Source organism: Varanus komodoensis, unplaced genomic scaffold, assembly GCF_004798865.1.
Source record: "Varanus komodoensis strain SLA01 unplaced genomic scaffold, ASM479886v1 scaffold50, whole genome shotgun sequence".
In the NCBI taxonomy this organism is placed as follows: Eukaryota; Metazoa; Chordata; class Lepidosauria; order Squamata; family Varanidae; genus Varanus; species Varanus komodoensis.
This window is the reverse complement of record NW_025336088.1, coordinates 4,216,645-4,222,644: the sequence shown is the minus strand read 5'-3', so window position 1 is coordinate 4,222,644 and position 6,000 is coordinate 4,216,645. Positions and strand designations below refer to the sequence as shown.

At 43.9% G+C, this 6,000-nt stretch overlaps 1 protein-coding gene across 1 annotated transcript in view; it reads right to left on the bottom strand.

Annotated features, from left to right (window-relative positions):
• Window positions 1-6,000, bottom strand: part of RAPGEFL1 (Rap guanine nucleotide exchange factor like 1) — a 64,801-nt gene that overhangs the window by 37,127 nt on the left and 21,674 nt on the right. The gene's annotated exons all lie outside the window — the stretch shown is intronic.

Sequence of the window (6,000 nt, the reverse complement as noted above, 5' to 3'; positions counted from 1 at the left end):
AAAGGGTGCTCTAGGAGAGTTATGTAGCAATTATATAGCAACAAAAAGGAAGAACCAAAAACAATATCAGCAACAGAAAAAAGAAAAAATGTGACAACTCATCTCCATTCACAATAGCTGTTCAATTTAGCACTGATTTTAAGAAAGGAGAAAAGAAAAAAAAGGAGCAGGCAGTTCCAAGTCCAATATATACATTAATATAAACCATCCATTTAGCTAAATAAGAACCCAGATGAAACAGATAACTGTAGGATGCACATTCATATACAGCAAGAGCAGGAACCCACTCCCCACCCCAACATTCAGAGCAGGGTTGCAGTCTAACTGTGGGACAGGCCCACCCCCTGCCCCCCTCCACCCTGTAACAAGCAGTGGGAGAGGATGCCTAGAAGAGAAGAGGACCTGTTTCACTCCCCTCTGGAACTCCCTCCTCTCCAGCTGCCTTTGCACTTGTGACATTCCCAACCAGCGCTTACAAGGGCGTGAGTTCCAGGCCAACAGATTTTGATGACCCCCCCCCCCCCAGCGTCTTTAGACCAAAACACACATGACAATAATAACTACGTGGGTTAAAAACCAAAAACAAATGGCAACTGTGGGATGGAGAGAGGATGTAAACCTTTGGCTCCACTACATCCCCATCCTGTTTCCCTTTGCAGCTCCCAGCTGCTTTTTGCATCAAGTGCAAAGCTTCACTGGCACTGGCGGGAACCTCCTGCTCCATACAGGGAGCAGGGATGGAGCAGCAGAGCCTGGAGGGTCACAATCCAGACCAAAGCTATATCAGGACGAAAGGTTAACTCCCCTCCTTCCATCAGCCCTGCCCCAAACTGTTTTTAAAAATGAATCACAATTACTAATTGCTAAATTACCACCATGTAAGCTGGTGGCCATGGCCACATCTTGTGGCAGTTAATTCTATTACCCACCGTACATATAAGTGCTTGCTTTTGTCTGGCCTGATTCTAGCACTAAACAACCTCATTGGGTGGCCTCACATTCTAGTATTATACATGAGAAGTTGGGGGGGGCAGTTTTCTCTATCCATTCTGTTCATGTCATTCATAATTTTAGAAATCTCACTCATTCCCCATGCCCACCCACTTACTTTTTTCCCCTAAGCTGGTGCTTGGCTTTTTTGACATTTCAGAGATGCATGATTTCAATATTCTTCCAGCTGATGTCCTACATGCAACTACTGGCAGTTCCCGAGTTATGAACAAGTTCCATTCCTGAGAAAATTTAAATTTGTCTTTAAGCTGACCGTGTATGTAAGTCAGACCACATATAGTTGGCCCTCCACATTTGTGGGGTTTATGGGCACAGGACCCCCATGAAAGTGGAGAAACCGTAAATATATCTAAGCCCCTCCCCACCCAAACTCACCAGCACCTCCTCTTTGCAGCAAAGAAATGCCAGATAGATTTCCCTCTCCAGATGGGTAGAGAAGGAAGGCCTCTTTCCCCCTTCACTTCCTCATGGTGATGATGATTTTTATGCAGTAATTTAAAAAAATTAATGGGCTTTATGGCAGTTTGTTTGTAAGTACAGGTTGTTTGTAACTTGAATGTTTGTAACTCGGGGACTGCCTGTAGTTCAATTTAGCATCAGAAGTGGTCCTTCAGTGAAATACAAATGTAAACCCAAGTTCCTAGTTCAGAATTCATCATTTGAGCCCCCAACTGCCTCACATACTTTCAATGATGTTCATTTCGACAGGGATCTCATTACAACACCACATCCACCCAGTCCAATTCAATGGCACTTCATTGCCATGATGAAATGATGTGAACGGCTTTGAAAAGATGTGGAAGAAGGCCAGAGTCTTCCTTGGAATGTCAACCAAGGAGTGAAAAAGGAGGCACCACACCTAGGAATGACCCAAATCATGTGTCTATTGTATACGTGTTTTGCAGCTCTGCCATTTTTTGAAAATATTATTTTGAATAAGTGTGACTTAAAATAGAATGTTGTACTGTTAACTGCTACTGCTTAGGGTTTCAACCAGCCAGCCATGCTCTTTCCTAGAATATTCCATTCCATTCCCCTTCCCCATTTTCCACCCCTACAACCATCCAGCATTCCAAAGTCACTGAACATGTTCACTCCTCACTGGGATTAGTTTGGATTCTACCAGAGGCAGGGGTAATATTTGAATATTTCTTTAAACTTGGGGTTTCTCCTCAGCCTGTTCTCACCTCCCTCTATGGTGCAAAATTTGACATTTTGACTATATTTTTGCTACAATTTGAGAATGAATTCAATAATGGGGTATGTGCATAGTGTATGCACAGTGTTCATGCCAAATTGGAACATTGTATCCCACTGCTATTGTTTAAGTTAGAGAAAAAAAATTACCAGGAATAGGGAACCTTTTCTAGAAGCTGGAAGCTTCCTGCCATCTCTAGAATGGGAGCATTGTGGGGCTGACAGGGCAAGCAGCACTCTGTATGTTTGTACTCTGCTCATGTTCTTCCAAACTGGATTTATTGCCTGGGACTTATTGATACCTTGTTTTTATGGATATTTATTGCCTCTGTGAAAGCTGTTTGTTCATTGCTAGAATTTTTGCAACAAAAGATTTTTACTGTGACTTTTGACTAGACTTTGAGAGGTCAGGATGGGACACTAACTCCCAGTAGCAGCGGGGCGAGGGGGGAGGGTCAAATTTTGTTGCCAATGCAGCACATTCCAAATTTGATCAAAGTAGTAGGGAGCCCACCCTTTCATTTGTGGGGATAAAAGTAGCTGGAAGAAGGTGATTTTGTTCAGGAAAATGATTAGCAGGAAAAATGCTTAGCAACTTTCTCCCTTTCACTCCATGTAGGGTAAAAAGCAGATTAGATGACAATTTAGAGGAATAATTTTGATCAAGGAAAGAGTCCATAGAAAATAGATTAAGCAGAAAAACAGACACAATAACCCACCACTATTCAGTCAAATTCTGAGCAATCACAATTGCATTAAAGTAAAAAAGGAAGAAGACATGAGAAGTACTCTGTATACCTCCCACAAGATATCTAGTTTAGCACTAAATCAACAACAAATAAGTCATTTTTGTACACAAAAGGAAATCAGTGCCCAGAACTTCATAATACATTCCTAAGCATGTACTCCTAAACCTCTTCTGTTAATTTTAAGCCCAACATGTTACTCTCTCAAGATCATGAAGTGAAAGCTGCATCTACTTCTGATTCTTTATTCCCTTCAACACCAAAATGATTTGAAAAGGGCATAAACATAAGCTTGGCTCAAGAAGAAGAGGGGAGTGGTGGAGATAAGAGGACCCCCCCCCCCGTAATGTACCGCTTTCTACTGTAATACTGAAGTAAGAGGCTTTAATGGGCTCCTTCTTAAAGCATCTCAGGAGAAAGATCTGATAGCAATTGAACAGCAAAGTTAGATTGCAATCAGATTTTTCCTAAAATATTTCTTGTACTGTTTTTAAATGATTACCATGCAACTTGTCTAATAGATTGCAGATATTTATCAGAGCCAGAACATTTAGGGTAGCTGTGGGCACCCTTATTTTTCTGTCAAGGGTCAGATTTCCTTACCAGCAACCTGTTAGGGCAGAAGGCAGAGTCACAACCAAATGGGAGAGAGTCACCCCCTTTCCCTTTCTGCCATCATATTTTCTCCCTCCTCCTCCTCCTCTCTTCCTGCCTGGCAGACTGACAGGGAGGTAAAGACATCTGAGCTGATCATGCCGGGAATGTTTCTGAAATTAGGTTGATGGTCCCATGAAATTTGTATGAGGATCACAGGATGCCCAGAATGTCTAGGCTAAGTCTGCTTTCAGGGTCAGCCTTAACGTTTCCCTCATTCTATTTCTTTTCTTCCCTGGGAAGAGGCTCTTACTGTCTTTCCTGATGGGAGGCCACCTCTGAGTTCTTCAGTAGCTCCTTCATACTTCCCCCTTTTTGGAACACTGGCAGATTATGCCTCTCATCAAGCTCCTCAGAATCCCTAACATACAAATGATCTAACTACACATGGAGGATTCCTCTCACATTCTTCTCCTCGCAAGCTTCACATAAGGCACATCCTTAATCAAACACAGCCCCAGGAGAGCCCAGTGGGGCTGAAGTATAAGGGGGGGCTGATTTAATGGTTTCCTTCTGTGCCACTTTCCTGACAATTCCTCCCCATTGTTATTTGCATTCACAGGCCACGGGGCGGGGGACTTTTGGCAGGCCCTCATGCCTTGCATTGGCAATAGAGGGAACAAGTGGGATCTGCTACAAACTGCTGCAGCACAGAAGGCTCCTGTTAATTCTTCTGGTCAGTCAAGCACACGCTTCTCCTCCATGATGCTGTATGCCAGCCCCCCTCCACCGGCTTGCTGAATCCCCTTCCCAAAAGAGTCAGCAGTCCTTCACGAACCAGCATGATCTATCCTCACTGAATTGTTTGGGGAGGGTGGGGTCCCTCTTCAGGTTCTTCCTCTTAAAGGTTTTTGGCACTTCTGCAGATTTTGGGATCCCCGCAAGTCAGCTGCTATTTCTCTCTTGTGCTTGATGGTGCTGTCTGGCTACATAAGTGATCGCACTCATGTCCAGACATTGGAAAGAAAGGGAATAATGGTGATGTGCAGTTGATGCAGAAGAAAATAAAATTAAAGGAGTAAAATCACTTCTCTTCCTCCTCTCTCTACTCCAGGGATATGTAAGGAAACGAACAAACAAAAACACTCCAAATCTGTCTGCTCCCCACAAGTGGCAGCCAGTGAAGTGGAATAATAGCAGACCAAGTCAGACTGAAATAATGTCGTGTCACAGATTTTGTTTCTCCACACAGAGATGTCGGGCTGCTGCCTTGGTGGCAGTCTTTTATTCATTTAAAATTAATTTTAGGCTACCTTTAGGAGTAAAAAGGCAGGATCCAGGATTAAAAGCCATATAACAGTACACAAATAGACAGTACACAAATAGACAATATGCAGGAAACCATATAAAAACAGGTGCGCTAATAAAATCTGCAATCCACTGTTTATGGGAAGGTCAGTAAGAACAGTGGAGTCTTCCAAGCCTTCATGAAGGGTTGCAAAGAAAGGGTCTGATAAGCTCCAGAGGAAGTTTATTGCAGAGGTATGGGGGGCCATGACTGAAAAGGCCCTTTCCCTTGTCCTCACTAACTAATCATCTTTGGTGGTGGGCAAGTATGAAGTGCCGCTATCGTGTGACTTGCGCATCTATCTTGTTACTGCCCCGTGTGTGTTTCTCTCCTCTCCTTATTTTCACAGGAGGAACCAGTAACTGAAGTTACACTCAAAGTGTGTGATATGGTGTCAGCTATGGGGTAGCTTGAAAGAAAGAAAGAAAGAAAGAAAGAAAGAAAGAAAGAAAGAAAGAAAGTTCCAGCCAAGGACTTTTAAAGGATGTACCCGCACTAAATACCCCTCTCTACAATTAGAGAACCAGCCATTTCTATCGAGTACGTTAACTGCTTTGGTCCCGACCTCCCCCCTCCATACATCTGCACCGTGCCACACGCTAGCCAAGGAGAATGGTGTGTGAACCTTTGTCCCCTCCTGACAAATTTATCACAGTCCTTGAGAGCAAGAAAATCCTATTGGATCCACTTTGGTATAGTGGGGGTGGGGAGGAGAAAGGAGGCCAGCATGTTAATCCCTTGCATCAGCCAGACATCAAAAGACAGCGGGATCCTCGGAACTAGGCTTCCAGGCAATCAAAACCGTCTGACTGGGCGGGGAGGAGGAGGCGGAAGAACAAGAGGAAGTTAATTACCCACCTTTGTATTATGTGTTCTGAGCAACAGGGTTCTAATCTGGGGCTGACATCCCTAAATAAACCGTTAAAGCGCACAGGCGGTATCAAGAGCAGAATGCCTCAGGGTCGGCGGGATTAGTCATTGTGCTAAGTCAGTCACAAAACCTGCGCACCCTGCTTTGGTCTAATTGTCTACAGAGTGTGTCCACCCGTGGCTCTGCTTGGGTCTCCTTCAACATATCCAGAAGCCCAGGACTTCAGTAGCTGC